The sequence below is a fragment of the Pogoniulus pusillus genome, chromosome 9 (genome assembly GCF_015220805.1).
Source record: "Pogoniulus pusillus isolate bPogPus1 chromosome 9, bPogPus1.pri, whole genome shotgun sequence".
Lineage (NCBI taxonomy): Eukaryota > Metazoa > Chordata > Aves > Piciformes > Lybiidae > Pogoniulus > Pogoniulus pusillus.
Window position 1 is genome coordinate 17,175,388 of NC_087272.1, and position 16,395 is coordinate 17,191,782.

General features: G+C 39.7%; 1 long non-coding RNA gene across 4 annotated transcripts in view; it reads left to right on the plus strand.

Moving 5' to 3' along the window:
- Positions 1-13,655, plus strand: part of LOC135178126 (uncharacterized) — a 65,515-nt gene extending 51,860 nt beyond the window's left edge. For 2 of the 4 annotated variants that reach the window (XR_010303365.1, XR_010303368.1), the window contains exons 8-11: positions 2,536-2,681; positions 3,603-3,772; positions 13,305-13,449; positions 13,524-13,655. This is a non-coding gene — a long non-coding RNA (uncharacterized LOC135178126). The remainder of the gene's footprint in view (positions 1-2,535; positions 2,682-3,602; positions 3,773-13,304; positions 13,450-13,523) is intronic. The other 2 variants (XR_010303366.1, XR_010303369.1) reach the window with 2 other exon arrangements.
- Positions 13,656-16,395: the final 2,740 nt, after the last annotated feature.

The following is a 16,395-nucleotide window of genomic DNA, read 5'->3' on the forward strand; positions in this document are numbered from 1 at the left end:
GAGTGTTCAATTCTAGCTTACTCACAGGAATGAGTGATACTAGAAAATGATCCAGAATGAGAATGTGAAATGAAGAATTAATACTTGTCATCCCCACAAATTAATTCTCAAGTTGTGTAATGTACCATGGTAGAGGGGGTTTTAATTCTTGTTATCTGTTTAGTGGAGTGCCAGCCTTGCACAACATAGATGTCTCTTGTCCTTGGACTCCTCACTGAAATGTGTATAAATAGCTGCCTGCAGTGTTTACAGTAACTGTGTATGGCAACTGCATTCATGTGCAGTAAGGGAGGGCTTTCTGGGGCAGTTCTGCTACAACTGTTTCTCAGACTTTTTGAATTTCTCCTTTGTTTTCTCTAGTTGAATCATTTGTCTGTTTCCCCATTAAAAAGATGCTGTATTGTTTATTTGTTTTAATCAGTTATTACAAGTGCAATGTCGCCAGCTCAGCATGGAATAGAAAGACAAGCATATCCTGCTGGGCAAAATAGAGACAGATCTCTGCTGCACGCTATCAGTGATAGGGGACTATATGCCTCTTGGAATTGCAAATGAGTTTATGGACCTGTTAGTTAAAGCATTTTAATGGGCAAAAATTTGAAAAGGGGTTCCAACTGGGGGTGGTCATATAAGAAAAGACATGAAAGCAAATGTGAGGGGGGGTGAGGACAAGAAAATGAAAGGAAGAAAATGTGATACCGAATTATCCTGCAATGTATCAAAATGCGTTGATCTTTCAGCTCTGTAACAAAATACTTGGGATTTTTGCATGAAATAATACTTAAAACCAACTTGTTCTATAAAGCAGTAATGGCCAGAGGGAATTCTTTAAAACATAGTGTGTGAATGAACACAACAGTGAATAACAAGATCAACTATTACTGTGTCTGTCAAGTTTTGGATTCTCATGCAAAAATTGGAAGAAACCTTCACAAAGGAGTACAAAATTACCTACACAGAAGTTCATTTGAGGTATTTTGTAAAGTCACACCAGGATAAGCCATGGGGAGAAGTTATAAAATGAGAGAGCTGTGACTGTTCAGATTATTATAGGAAAGTAAACGATCACCTGAAAACAAAAGCGCTCATTAAAAATGATCCAATGAGTAAGCAACTGAACATCAGTAGAGTTTACTTGAGATGTTCACTACAAAGAGCCTTTTTATGCTTAGTTTTTTCACTTACCTGGAAATTAGAATGAGTTCAGAACACAGCAGGGATGTGACTGGTTTGAAATTTGTGTTTGCTTGCCTCCTGTGAGTTTGGAGATGGTGCTGTCATTGTTTTCATGCCTTTACTTCTAGAACCTGGAAGTTTGTCTTAGGATTTAGGGAGGAAAGTGTGGAATATGGAATGATAGAACCCGCAGTAACGCACAGGTACCATGTTATGTGCAACAAATTTTATTCCACATCAGACTTAGTGTTAATACAGGGGGGGAAAAGTGCTGTTCAGGAATGCTGTTATTTGGGTTGTCAGTTCCTTATGTGATTGCTCAACCTCCTCAAATCGGGTATATTCCACAGCTGTACTTCATTTATATTAATACACACCATATACATGTATATGGAGTTGTATAAAGGTGGTAGCACATGTGTAATGATAGTATATGTGGGTGTAAATAGGACAGTCTGAAATACCATACCGTGTGATTAGCCTTTCTATACCTTCTACATGTTTTACACTGATACTATAAACTTGTTTTGCCACACATGAGCCTAGTATATTTAAATCATCATCTGCCTTAACACAGAAATCTAGCATAAGAGAGCAGGTGGAAAACAGAGTACAAAAATATAGTAGTAGTTTGGTAATTAGTATTTATACTTCCCAGATAATAGTGAGGTTTTGTTCTTCACTAAACTAAAAACAAGGGAATTTAGAAACAAATGGAAAGCATTTAGAACTTTTCAACTCTTGCAACGTGACTGCATCCTCTGAGGACCAAGATAAAAGGAGATGCTTGGACTAGCCTCTCTCTGTGGGCTGTTCAGTCCCAACTTTGCTTATTGGAACACAGAGCTTTAAATCCCAGATCAGCTCTGGCAGCAGTTTATATGACTGTATTTTAACCCTGCATCTACCTTCCTAGTGCTATATTTGGTCTGGCTTCATGGTATCTCAAGGATTAGCTGTGAGCATACACCAACAACTTTGCATGTCTCTTGGAAGTATTTAGCTTTAAACTAAATACAACAGGAGATCATTCCTCTCTAGGTAGGCTTCTTATTTGTTTAGATTTCATTCAGTCACTGGGTCAGCTATAAGCTTTAAATTCTTGCATACTTGGTTGGCTGGTAACTACATGTGTGTAATTTACTGATAAATGACATATTTTTGTCATTGTTCCCAAGCTGCTATAGTTTGTTAGACTTGCCTTGTGTGTTCTGTTTTGTATTCAGTGGTAACCTCTTTCAGATGTCGCATGCTAAAGTATTTTATTAAACTATTACTTCAGACAAAATACCTGAATAATTTCATTACTCCTGTGTAAACAAACATCTTTCTCATTTTAACCCTTATCTTCCTAAGCAGAGATGACAAGGCACAGCTGGGATGAGAAAGTAGTGAACCAGTTTTCAGGACTGAGTCGTAACGGTTAGATACATACCTGCCAACCTCCATTACACTGGCACCCAGTGAGGATAATGGTGCAAAAGAAGCAGAGAGTTTCCATTGCTGTAAGAAATTCCATTGTGTAAGGATGTCTGGGGAAAGTTTTTTACTTAGGGGAAAAGCTTTTACTTGGCTTAGTACTACTGTAGGAAAAAAATCCAGTTATTTCTTAACAGGAAAAAAGGGCAATTGTCTTCTGTGATATCCTTAGCTAGTATAAAGAGGCTTATGACATCACCAGGAATTTTGATGCTGATCTGAGAAATAAAATGAGACAAATCAAAACTGAAAAGCAAAAGATATTCCTTTTCCATTTCACTTGCCAAAAGTCCTAAGAATGTAATATCAAAAATCTGCGCTGAAGGGCTCTTGCTTTTTCCCTCAAAATAGTGCATTTCTTACTACTCTTTAGAAAATATCAAATCATTTTTGGCTAGGCTGTTACTTAAAATCTCTTCTCTAGCTCATATGGTACTTAAGCAGAACAAAATATGTGGCAAGAAGCTCCTAACTCTGACTGATGTTCAATCAGCAATTAATTTTCTGAAGCATGATGCCTTGCTTGATGATTTATTGAAACACTGTTATGGTTTTACTTTGTTCAAAGCTATTGTAAGCATGACAATGTATGTCTCTAATTTGGATTTCATCCTATAACTTAAAGCTGAATAAATGCATTTTAGTTCTGTAACTATTAAGAATAGATGAACTAATCTTCCATGCCTTAGAATAGCAGCTTATGGCTTAATCCAGAACCTGCACAGTCATACTTTGGCAACACTACTCAGCTGCTGCTAGCTGTTTCCAGAACAAAGCACTGAAAAAAAAAAAAAACCCTAAGAAATTTGATTTTGAGTATTCTGAAACCATTATCTATTGCTTTTAAACAATTGTACAATGGGGGGGAAAACCTCCAAACCACTATGTATTTTTTACTGTCTGTAGATTTATTTGAAATTCATGAAGGCTTTTCCTATCTTTTGCAGATTCCTATGAAGAACTTCCAGCTGATGCCTGGCTGTAACACAGGGAGAGGGGCTGGAGGGCCAGGAGAAAGCCTTGCTGTTCGTTTTTGTGACCACCGGGTGTCATTCAAGGAGCAGACTTTGGCCAACCTGCGAGCACTACTATGGCAGCAGCACTGCCATAAGTTGCAGTAAGTTGCTTTGCACCAAATCCACCCCTAAAACAATGATTCTTTACCTTTTATAGCTACTTTCCCTAAATTGCTTTTAAAAATGCTATTATTATAAAGGATAAATAGTGGGTTTGCTTTCCATTTTTGTATTCAGAATGTGAAACACTTTGATATAGCATCAAAGGCACTTGTGTTAAAATGTTCTGTAAATGCTGCATATGCAGCTAGGGAGCTTTCTGCATCTACACATCAAAATTGCCTAAGCTTAAATGCAGCATTCCTGAAGATGGCAATAGGGATTTTTAAATAATTCTTTTATTAGCAATTGTTTTGAATTTGTGCACAACTGCACAAAGAGCAGGAAGATAAAATTACTCAGGGTCAGAATAAAGTAATTTGTTTCTGGTTTGTTGTTCTTTTTTTTTCCCTGAGCTCATGTCCAACAAAGAGGAAGTCCTAGTAAAGGTCAACAGCACCATGTAAAGCACCAATACAGGTTTAGGCTGGTGATACATGGAAGAAAACCTGCTGAGTTATGTGACTAGCATTATCTGCTGGTCTTGTTTTGAATATTTTTAGGAGCAGTTTGTGTGGAAGAATGAGCTGTTTTTCTGTACTGGATACATGCAATAGCAGGAATAGTTGCATAAAAAAAGCAGGTGAAGAAATGGAGATGAAAGGTTTAATGAAGCAGACCATAGTCTGTGGTATATGAGGCAACAGGGCAAATTTTGGAAGGGTAGAGATTTATGAGGCCTTAAAAATGAAGATGTGAGGCCTGAACTTGGAGTGGAAGGGCATTTGAAGAAAACTGAGATGCAAGCAGGAGTAATGGACTATTAAAGAGTGCTTTCAACTTGCTAAAGTGAGAGAGAAAGAAGGGGAGTTTGTCCCATATATTTATTATCAGTTTAGCATATTTGATCCTTTAAGTGATGTAATAGCACTAAGCTGACAGCATCCATGTCAATCTAGACAAATTAACCTGGAGACTCATGTAGAATGGTACTAAGTGGCTGAGAAACTGTTCACAAAAAGTGAGAATGGGCTGATAGTGAAGCTTCACAAATTAAGATAGTTCTGGAATTCTTTTACTATGTTGTATGCAGTGTTTAAAAAAAAAATTACATCTTGTTTATCATTCCTTCCAATTTATTCCAATTGCTATCCAACCCTCAACAAACATACTTGGTGTTTTCATTTTAATAGATGTTATTGTCTATTTTTTTTCCTTTCAAAAACACATATTGTTAAATGATTTTCTTAGATGGCACAAGAGACCAGTCGGGTCTAGCTGGGTGTACAGAATTCCCAGATCTTATCATGGAGCAGATATGTTTAGACTTCCTGCTAAGTTCAGAGTAAGTTTTATGATGTGTTTTTATGATGCAGGTTTTTTGGTGTTGTGTGTGGGAAGTTGGACACATTGGTTCTCTCTGAAGGCTGCTGCTCCCTCCTCCTGCCATTTTAGAGCTGAAATACTTCTCGTGTTTACAGTTTTCAAAGGGAGAGTATTCTTTAACAGCACAGGTTGCAAAAGCTGTCAGCACAAATACTGAAGAAATCCTCTATGGTTCTTGTTTTCTGCACTTCTGATCAGTCTCAGCCTGACTTACTCATAACTTGGGAATCCTTTTATTTAAATTTTCCTTGACTGTGTGGGAATTCTGTTATGAATGTCATGCTCATGACCAGATTGATTTAAAGATTTTCTGAAGAAGTTGGACAACTTGTGCTTATCAGTTAAGTGAAACACAAACTTTGTTTTGATTGGGTCGGTCACAAGAACACTTAATTTTTTGTTATTCCACTATGGTTCCATTTCTAGTATTTTCAGAACTTGAACACTTGCCTCTTTTCAAACAAATAGCTGTTTTAAAGGCTATCATGTCTACTGCCAGTAAGTTTTATTGTGAAGGTACTTTCATGAAGAATATAAAAAGAACTCATAGAAATTGTTTTTGTCTGAGCTGGTTTTATATTAGAAAATTAATCTATTTTTAAACCCACATTTCAGACAGAAAACTGTGTCCTTATGTTTCTGTGTTTTGCACCTTTTTTATCTCTTCCATGCTATCTGAGTATCTGCTACTACTAGGTTAATCAAGGCGGCTGCTCTCTCATGTGATACTACTAGGTTAATCAAGGCGGCTGCTCTCTCATGTGATGCTTTTCTTTCTTCTCTGTCTTTGTCCCACATCTCTCTCCAGGAAGAGAATGGTGAATGTTGCATTCTGTATGTATGGCACATGCTACTGCACAGGTGTTAGAGATGGCACAGCCAAAGTTGTGTGCAAGTTCAGTTCAGAAGAGATGTGCCTTGGAGTAGTTGCCAATACTAGGAAATGTTGGGGATTTTTTCAGGCTGGAGTCTGCTTTCTATGGGCTTTGGCCATCAAAAGCTTCTTGTCAAGCTTTTGATGACTTGAAAGAAAATTTGGGGAGCTTGGATCCAGCTGGATTCCTGCTGACTGAAAATAGGAAAACTGTTGAAAGTACAAGTTAAGCAGGAGCTTAATGACAGTGATATGTGAGAGACAGTAGGCCAAACTGGCCAAGTGTAGCTGAGAAAATTAAAACTCAATGGTACAGCACTGTGCTACCAACTCGTCCAAGTCCTTTCCTGTGCATGATAGCATAATCCTCTGCTTCAACTAGCTGATTTTAATTAAGAGTCCAAGTCATTCAAGCATTGCTTTGGCAAAAATAGCATGATCAGAGATTAGGAATGATCTTACTGTTGCTATATTTCAAGTTTTAGTGCCCTATTAGAAATCACTTTGTGTCATTTCTAATCACTGCTTTAAAGACTGTCACTTCTATTGCCAATAAACTTACTGGAATAATATAATGAAAAAAAAATAAGCCATGTCCCTTCAGTGGCTAGGCATAGACATTGGAGGTGGATTTCAGACTTAAAATAAATGGTGTTCCCATTCCTTTTAACGTCCTTAGCATTTCAGTGTGTACTCCTGGATGCGTGCCACCCATTTGGAGTGAAAGTGATATCATTTGTCAGGTTTGCTTTGCCTGAGGTTATAATACGCAGTTTACACAGAACTGTTGGAATGTCTCTCAGTTACCCTTCCTTTGCAGCAGAGTATTTATTGATTTATACCTGCCTGAGGGAGCTTCTTCCCAGAAGCTGTCATAGTGGCGCAAGACCTGCCCGGGCCCTTTGCAGGCTGTTCTGTGACAGGAAGCACTCTTTAGCCTCTCCATGCTTTTAAGAACCTCCATTTTCTTCCAATTCAATCCCCCATCTTCCTCCTTCCCACCTTAGCTCTATACAAGCTTAGCAGTGGGAAAAAAAAAAAAAAAATCTATTTAGCAAGGTAAATTTTAGGAAAGAGATTAATTTCAATGATGAAAAATGACAGCTAGAGGTAGAAAAGCTGGGTACTTGACAGTGATTTCAATGTGTAGGCTTCACCCTGTATCAGAAATAAAAGATTTGGGTCTATTTTTATATCTTTTATACCAAGTCAGATTAAAAAGTTTGGGGGTTTGCATAAGATCTAATTATACTATTGGGTTCCTACTGAGACAGAAAAATGTTGTGTTGCATAAAGCTGGTAATTACTGGGAGAGTCAGAGAGATCTACTTGAAAAAGATCTAGTGGTAACTGCTTAAATGCTGCAGCTGTTGCAGTTTGCTTTTAATGTTAGGTTGGGTATATGTTCATGCACAGTACATCTAGTTACCAAGTCTGACCTAACTAGTAGTTGTCTTGTGCATGATGCTGAGCAATCAAAACAGGGGAAATAAATAGCATGACTTTTTTTGTTGGTGGTTGGTTGGGTTTGGGGTTGATTTTGTGATTTTTGATTTTTGGTGGTGTTTTTTGTTGGCTTGATTTATTTGTGGTTTGTTTGTTTATATCTTGGGTTCCTTTTATAAATGAATAATGTTGACTATACTTTCTTGAACTGGGTACTATTAAGCTGAGTTTCACCCACCCCTCTTTTCCATCCTTTCCATGTACAACATATCTAGAAGAGGTGAAAAATGGGGGAAAAAATCATATTTTTTTGCCACAAAATTATATTCTCCACAAATGTCTGCATATGTAGAAGAAAAGAGAGAAGCATCTTCTGCAGTGATATCATTCTCTTCTTGAACACTTATGTACCACAAACACCATGGAATAGGGAAGGGAGTCTAGGCAAGTTATATTAAGGGTATGTACAAATCTCCTTTATCTTAATTTCTGTGTTGCTAGATAGGTAACCCTTACGACTGGTACTTGTTTTCTTTTTTTCTTTAAGAAGATTACAGATTCTTAATTGGTTTGTAACACCACCTTTATTGACATAGCTACTCTACTTCATTGTTCTTGTAAGCATAGAGCTTCAGAAGAACTGCTTTACTGACTGACCTTTCTCAGTAATGTGTAAAATTCCCACTCATTCTTTCAGCTTTGACAGTTTATGCAACAATCATGGCAAACCCCTGGGATCAGGTCTAGTACTTTGGAAACAAGATCAGGAGCATGGCTTTGAACAGTGTCCTAGCAGCCTACAAAGAAACGTCATGTTCCCCTACCAGACATTTCAATTAGACAAGGCCTGGTTTCTGATGTTCTGATTGCAGATTTGCATGGCTGAGGTGTGAAGAGCCTACATCTGTATTCTAGAACCAGGTGTTTTTTACACATAACTTTAGCAGACCATTGATTCTTGGACTTCAGATACAAACCAGTGATCTAAAATGTATGTGAATGAGAGTGGAGAAGGCCTGTATCAGGAACAGTGTGGCCAGTAGGACAAGGGAAGTTATTCTTCCCCTGTACTCAACACTGCTCAGGCCACACCTTGAGTACTGTGTCCAGTTCTGGGCTCCTCAATTCAAGAGAGATGTTGAGATACTGGAACACATCCAGAGAAGGGCAACAAAGCTGGTGAGGGGCCTGGAACACAGCCCTGTGAGGAGAGGCTGAGGGAGCTGGGGGTGTGCAGCCTGAAGAAGAGGAGGCTCAGGGCAGACCTCATTGCTGTCTACAACTACCTGAAGGGAGGCTGTAGCCAGGTGGGGGTTGATTAGGATCTTCTGAGTCACTGCTAAGGAAACCCCTGAATGAATGTTCTGAGAGAACAAGGGTGAATGAGTGAGCAGAGTTAAAGTATTTTGTTGGAGGGCAGGATAGGTGAAGGAAGGGAAGAGAATTATTAACCTTTTTTTCGGCAGAGTGATTAATTTTTCAAACAGCATGCTGCATGCTTTACCTTCCTACAAGTGTATTCTGGAACTTATTTCTTTGGAAGGAACTAAGTAGACAGTGTTGTGGATGGCATTTCTGTGATTCTACTCGAGTATAACCTAGTTTAGTTCAGGTGGACGTAGGAGCGTGTCTATCTCCTAGTCAGCCTGTGCTTGATTTTTAATTCTTTTTTCCTTAGAAACAATGTAATTTCTCAGACTGGTTAAGGAAACCTATGGTAAACAATTACAGACAGGGGGAAGCTAGAGTTCAGTGGCTTAGGAGTCTCAGAGTAAAATGCAGCTTCCTACAGTAGTCTTATTTCAATGCTGTACAGTATGTGGAACGCTGACTTTGTCTATAGCTATTGCAAACATTTGAGTGTTGGGATGGGTAGCCTGTTCATATAAACCAGAATCCCAGCTGGTGCCTGCAGAGAATGTCACTGACACTTGTTTAGGGACAGGTGAAAACATTTATTATATTTTCACTCATACACACATACAACAGTAAACAGAAAAAAAGGTAAAAAGCTAAAACTCCCCTCAGGTCAAGTCGCACTCTGTTAGTACAGCTGTGTCCTTTTACAAGCCAGCCTTTAGTGCTTTCATTGGTTGTATTCTTAAAAGGCAAACACTGCTCCCTTTAGAGGCAGTTTCATAATCAATAGACTTCATTACAGGCAATGTTTTCCCTTACTTTGTTCATTTTATTAACCCTAGATGACTCTTGCAATCTCTTAGGAATCTAATCCCTAACTCTCTTTGGATCATTTCTGTCCTCAGCCCCCGCCCTTACCCCACATACTCTGGAGATACTTCACAATGTCTCCTAGCAAAAGCTTTCAGGAATTAACGTCTCCTGGCACTTTTGTGAAAATAGTGCAATTAATTATTCAGCTGATATACCTGCCAAAATTATTTCTTCGTTGCTAACTTTCTTGCTTTCCTTCCTTTTCTCATTTACCACCCAGTGCCATAAGGAAAAAAGATAGACCTAAGCCAGAATGGGGCACAGAACTAGGTTTGGAAAATGCAACAAGCATACATCTGTAAAGGTTATTAGACTTCCACTTGCCTTACTAACCAGTACTTTAAAGCTTTTTGAGATGAGAGGGATATGCAGGTTAAACTGATGTGATGTAGTGGAATGCTAATTAACCCTTTTCTCTTCCAGTCTTTATTTGCATAAATTGATGGAATGGATCCTTTCACAAGGACAAGATTAACAGGAGGTTATCTCATATCAGTGTGAAGTCAGATATTTGAATTTTTTATTCAAGAGTGCAGTAAACAGAGCTTGGTAGGCAAGGATTAGCTCAACCTGATATGTCTCCATTTATGAAAGATCCTTCAAAGGAAAATCCTGATGTAGTTTGACACAAAAATGCTGTTCAGGAAGAGGCACATTAAGCAACATGCTTTCAAATTAGAATAGATTTATTACTTACATGGGCCAAAATATTTGCAGAAACATGTTGAAGCTCTCATTCTTTTTCTAACTTGCCTTAAAATCATATCTCCCTATAATCTTATACTTTTTTTTTAAATTACATTACATTTTCTCAGAGCACATGAGCCAGAATCTATTATCTCTTTCCTGATGGTGGGAAAGAATTCTATGGTATAGCTAAAACCAGAAACTGAAATGCCTGAAATATTCCCCAAGATGAAACATTTTTTTCTTTTCTAGCTAAAATGAAAATATTGAACTCTGTGAGAGTATAATAAAAAACCAAAACAGACTTCTTTCATTTTACCTGCATCAGGGAAGAAAATGGCATAAGTTATTTGTAACCTGGCAGAGTAGGACAAAAAGCAGTGAATAAGCCTGAACAATTACTGATGACTGAAACACTGTATAGTTACCACAGAGCTGTGATGACAGGGTTCCAGAAGAGGACAAGAAGTTGTCTTATTCAGCACTGCCAAATCCTCTAAACTTTACCCCTTCAAAGCAGATTTTTTTTTTTTTTTAATATATATGATAAGAGTAGTCATTTCTAGCTCTTCTAACTCTTTATGCTGTCACAACCCCAACATTTAATACCACAGAGGAATTAAAATAAGCTCTCCATGCTCTCTTTGTATCCTGCAGTGGTTGTATATCTGGACGTGCAAAGGAGAGCAGCACAGGATTCTGCCTGTACTGTGCAGTGCCCTCAGGTTATGCATATTTAGTAAGAACCACACCTATTTCATGCTTCAGTGCTTTCTCAGTGAAGAAGACAAATTTCTTTGAGCATAACTATAGCAGTGTGATAAGAAGCACACAATAGCTATCAAGTTTCTACTGTGTGGTGATTTAGTTGGGGCAATTAATGAGGCAGGAATTATAAAATAAGTAGTTAATTTTATTTCTGGAAAGCCCTGCCCACAACTATATACTAATTTGTTAAATTTGGGTTCAAGTTTGGTTGGGAAAGTCTTTACAAGGATGCTTATGGGCTATTCATTTAGGAGAATCAGAAAAAAATGTAAGAGGTTTGGCCATAAAATGTCTTTGCCCCACTTACAAAGGAAAGGCAGCTCAGAGCCCTAGCCAAAGTCTGTTCTACTCACTCTGATGGAGTAGAAATATCAAGATAGTCCCTGGCTCCTTTGTGGCAGTGTTGGAACTGCTCGGTCATTGAAAGTCTTCTAGATCTTCCCAGGGTGTTGGGAAAGAGGCAGACAATCTCTGATCTGATCATGGTTCCTCTTGGCATGGAGGTTTGCAGAGGTGCAGGCAGGATCTCTTGCAGATATGCAGAGAGCATTGTGTTGGTGGCACTTCTTGCCACATCATGAGGCACTTAAGCGCCTCAAGTATCCTGGGATACTTAAGACACTTAAGTTTCAAGGTAGTTCAAGACTGAAATATCAGGGCTAAGGTGGTCTGAAGCACAAGGCAAAGGAGAACATGTCCAACAGCCAGAGGCAGCAAAGCAGAAGCAGTGCAACTGCTTGCAACTTAGCTCAGTTTATATTACTTGCCCAAGTGTAATGGCTCCCTTGGCCACAGAGATTCACCAGTCAAAATGGCATTTGCAAATCTGACCATATTAGGTGAAACCAGGGCTTGCTCACCCTTATTTGGGCAAGATACCAACAAGTACCTAAACATCTGTGAGTACTTTTTAATCACATCGGGAAGGGACATAATGGCCCAAGCCATTGTTTTCCTCCTGTCCTTGCTTTGCCCATCAGCAGAAGGGTGGGGCAAGCCAATAGCCGTTCAGGACGTAGGGCAAACTCCTATTTCTGATAATTTCAAACTTTCCCTCTCACTTAGCAATATGCATAAGCTTCAACTTGCTCAGCGATTTGCTGATTGTTTTGTTGGGCAGGAAAGTGAAAGAAGCAAACATGTAGGCCATTATTCCAAAAAAACTCACTGGTAAATCTTCCTTCAAAGAGCAGCCTACCAACAGTGACTGAAACCAAAGAAAAATCAGGCACTAATCCTGTTCATAGGTTAGGTAAAATATGACTCAGTATATGTGCTCCCATGAAATGCATGATTCATTGTGTGGAAAGCCTTCATCCTGAAATTTGAACGCTGCTGTGTGATGGAGGAAAGAGTGTTTTATCTCTCTGTCAGCTAATGATTTATTTAGAGCTTAGTGAAACATCTGTTTGAGGACAGCAGATGACCATGGTTCATACGGCCACGGGATAGTAGCACTTCTAAGGAGGTGAAAGCAGTTCATATTCCAAAGAAGAGTTCAGCTGTTTTGTAATTAAATAACTGGGACCATTTTTTGGTAGCCCCTTGGAATTTTACTCAGCTGTATCTCACCTTAGTTTGGTTTCCTCTCGCAACTCTGTACTCCACTTTGCACATGGTGTGTGCACTTCATTTATTTTCTCAGGAAAATATCTTGATACAGTTCTGTAATTGCAAGCTGAGAATGTGCCATCCACCCTCTGCTATCTCCATCTGTGCATCACATTTCAGTTTTCTCCGATTGCAAATCATCTCTGTTGTCGCTACCAGCAGTGCATTGATTTCTCCCTTTAGATCAATTATTACACCACAGCTACAGTTACAAGGGGAGGATATGAGTCTGTGCATCCACTAGGAGTTGGAGCTCCAAGATTTTTATCAGTATAATACAGAAGGTATATTTTTGTGAGGGCAGAGCAGCAGGAGCTGCTCTAACAGTGAAAAGATAGAAGTTCTGCACTACCAGTGCTAGCTGCAAGAGGCAAGCCAATAAAACACTGAGCCCTGGCTCTGGATGAAGAATATATGCACCTGATGCAGGAATGTCTGCCAGCAGCACAGTTTGGTTTTCCTGTGTAGTGGGGAAGTTCAAGCAGCACACATGCTCCAAGGTAGCAGCTACTGTTGGTTCTTTCTTTCAGGCGTATCCAAGTAAAAAAAGTCAGTATTTGGACCTCTGAAGCCAAGTTGTAGATTTGCTATGACTTACTCTACCTTTTCTGCTTTCAAGATAAATGCTGAAACCTGGACCTGGGTACACACTTTGAAAAATACTTGGATAATAAGGTTAGTACTCCCCAGAGAATCTTTTGTGGGCCCATGAAGCACAGTATATATGCATGATTTTAATTTTTTTTCAGATTCATAGTGGATTGTTTGGTTTTCACATTTAAGAAATTATCCAGGCCAGTAGCTGCTGCAGCGCCCAGCCCACTCTGCCCTGATGGATCAGAATGCAGAGCTCCTGAACTTCACGAATTCAAGCACACTGTGAGTTCTCACTACACCAAGTTGTGTACGATATAAGTTTATAGATGGCATTTTAAAATACATATAACTCTGTAATTTGTTTCTTTGTTATTCATTTTACTCGGTTTTATGAATAATTAGCAAAATACAGACCTGATAAGTACTGAGTGCTGCCTTCTGTTGAGTTTTGAAAAGATTCCTTCTCAAAAATATACCTTAGAATTTCTCCACAGCCTATAAAGCTTAGATAAAATCATGCATTTTCCTTGGCAATTTGAACTGAAGGAAAGTAAAATAAAGGTAATTGAAATAAAAGAATTAAAAAAGGAGAAAATGGCAGGCTGATGGGGTTTAATGGAGAAAGCAGGCTATAAGGTTTGCTTTGGATCAGCTAAAATAGATTTCCTGACTGCTCCTAAACAGTTGTCTACTTATGTTTGGGAGAATTTTCTGCCTTGTTCCAGACTAGATACTGCATATTCATGAGACAAGTTTAAAAAATGAGGCTGATTTGGAAATTCTTGCCTTGGAAAAACAGACCTAATTGGTTCCTTTCCCTCTCATTTTTTTCCTTTTTTTTTTAATTTTAGATGGATAAGCTGCCAAGAGTCTGCACATTACACATCCTGATTCTGTTTTTTTGACAGTTAAATTATGCACAGCTAATATTTTGGCAAATCTTAGACCTTGAAAATTCTGCATATACTACCCCTGTCTAATTTGGAGTGAACTGCACAAATTAAGAGAAGTGGAATACATGGAGTAAAAACATTTTTTCTTCCCAAATAACCTCTCATGTGTAAAAGCAGCATGAGGCTATGCAGACTTGTGGCCCAGAAACTAAGGCATGTCTTCTGTTTCATCTCATTCTAGATTGTTAGTACTTGAGAACATTAGCATTTATACTAGATTTTGACTTGGATCCATTTTGATCTTGCAATTTTGTTCTTCAAGGCGTGCTTTGGGCATCAGTTACGTTTCAGGATAAGAATAATATTTTCTTGTAAGAATTGCTATTATAATCATGCTCTGCAGGGAAGGTATTGAAAAGAAAGGGGGAAAAAAACCCTAAACAACCAAATCCAAATTAAAAAAACCCCAAACGCTCAAAACCCCACACACATGGGAAAAAAGCAAGCAAACAAACAAAAACACCCCCCACACTGCTACAAATCCAAACACTTATGTTGAGTCTTAAAAACACTGCACACCCATCTCTTTGAGGTGACCCTAAACTGTATTGGGTGCCTGTCTCCTGGAGGTGACCTTAAACTACTCCTCAGATTAGGAGGGTGACTATAGAACAGTGTCCAACTGTCCTGGTTTTGTCTGAGGAGTTAATTTTCTTCCCAGTGGCTGCCACAATGCTGTGCTTTGACTTTAGTGCGTGAGACGTGTTGATAAGACACTGATGTTTTAGCAGTCGCTAAGTAGCGTTTATCCCAAATTAAGGATGTTTCCGTTTCCCAAGCTTTGCCAGCGAGCAGGTGCGCAAGAAGCTGGGAGGGAGTGCAGCCAGGAGAGCTGACCTCAACTCGCCAAAAGGCTGTTCCATGCCACAGAGCACTGTGCTCAGGATATAAACCGGTGGGAGACGGCTGGGGTGGGCTGACTGCTTCCCAGGCGCCGGGTGGTGAGCAACTGCACTGTGCACCGCTGGTTTTGTCTCTGCCTTTTTGCTGTTGTGTGTTTGAGCTAGGTGGTAGTTTGGGGAGGGCACAGGTTCCCTTGAGTAAGCTGTGGAGACAAAGCCCCGTCCCAGGGGACAGACCTGGTCACCCCAGGGTATTGCAAGAGTGTCGTTTCATTCCGCTTGCCGGCACCATAGCTAGAGCAGTACCTGGCTGCCGTGGCTGCTCCTCTTGCCTTTTTTCCCCGGGCAGAGCAGGCGTCCCTGCTGCCTCCCGGACCATGCGTGGGACATGGCCTCTCGCCGGCAGCGAACTCTGGGCTGCGTCATGCAGCCTGCTGAGGCCCTGTAGGCCTAAGCCGGGGAGGGCAGTTGGGGTCTGCTCTCCGGCCTGCTGAGGGTGCGAGGAGAGGGAGATTCCAGAAGATTTTAGTCCCATAGACTTGGCTGAGCTTGTGGATGTATCCATTCTACCAGATTGCCTGTTGCATATATGCACCTGTAAGTAGACTCTCTCTTCAAACTGCCAAGCAGTGTGCAGTGTCTTCATTGCCACTCCCCAAAGGCACAAGCGTCGTTTCTGTCCTCCAGGCCCGGGTAGCTCATGGCCCTAAACTGGGGAAAGATAAAATTCCTTTTCATTGCTGCTACTGGTATATTTTGTTCTTATACTTAATCTCGGTTACTAAATCATTCTTATCTCCACCCACAAATTTTAACTCTCCTTTCCAACCCTCTGAGACGGAGAAGGAGTGAATGAGTGACCGTGTGGCGCTCAGTTGCTGGGTGGGATTAAACATAGCTTCTTATCAAAACAGTTCTGTGGGCACAGCACATAACTGCGTATTTCAGCAAAACTCAGTTCAAATGCACGAGGTCACCCAAACTTTACTGAGGATTTCACAACAGTTCTGAAGTTGTTCAAATGGTTTTCAAAATGGAAAACCGGTTAGATTTTGTTTCAAACAGGAGCTTGGGGTGGGGGGAGGGGGGAGGAGAAGAGAGATGTTTTTGAAATGGTCTCTGCTTCAAACATTTCAAACTGTCTAAGTCTACCTAGACCCTGAACTGAAAAAGAGAAAGGGCAAGCTTAAAAGGTGGAAGATTCTTTTTCTTCACCTCTCCACTGGATG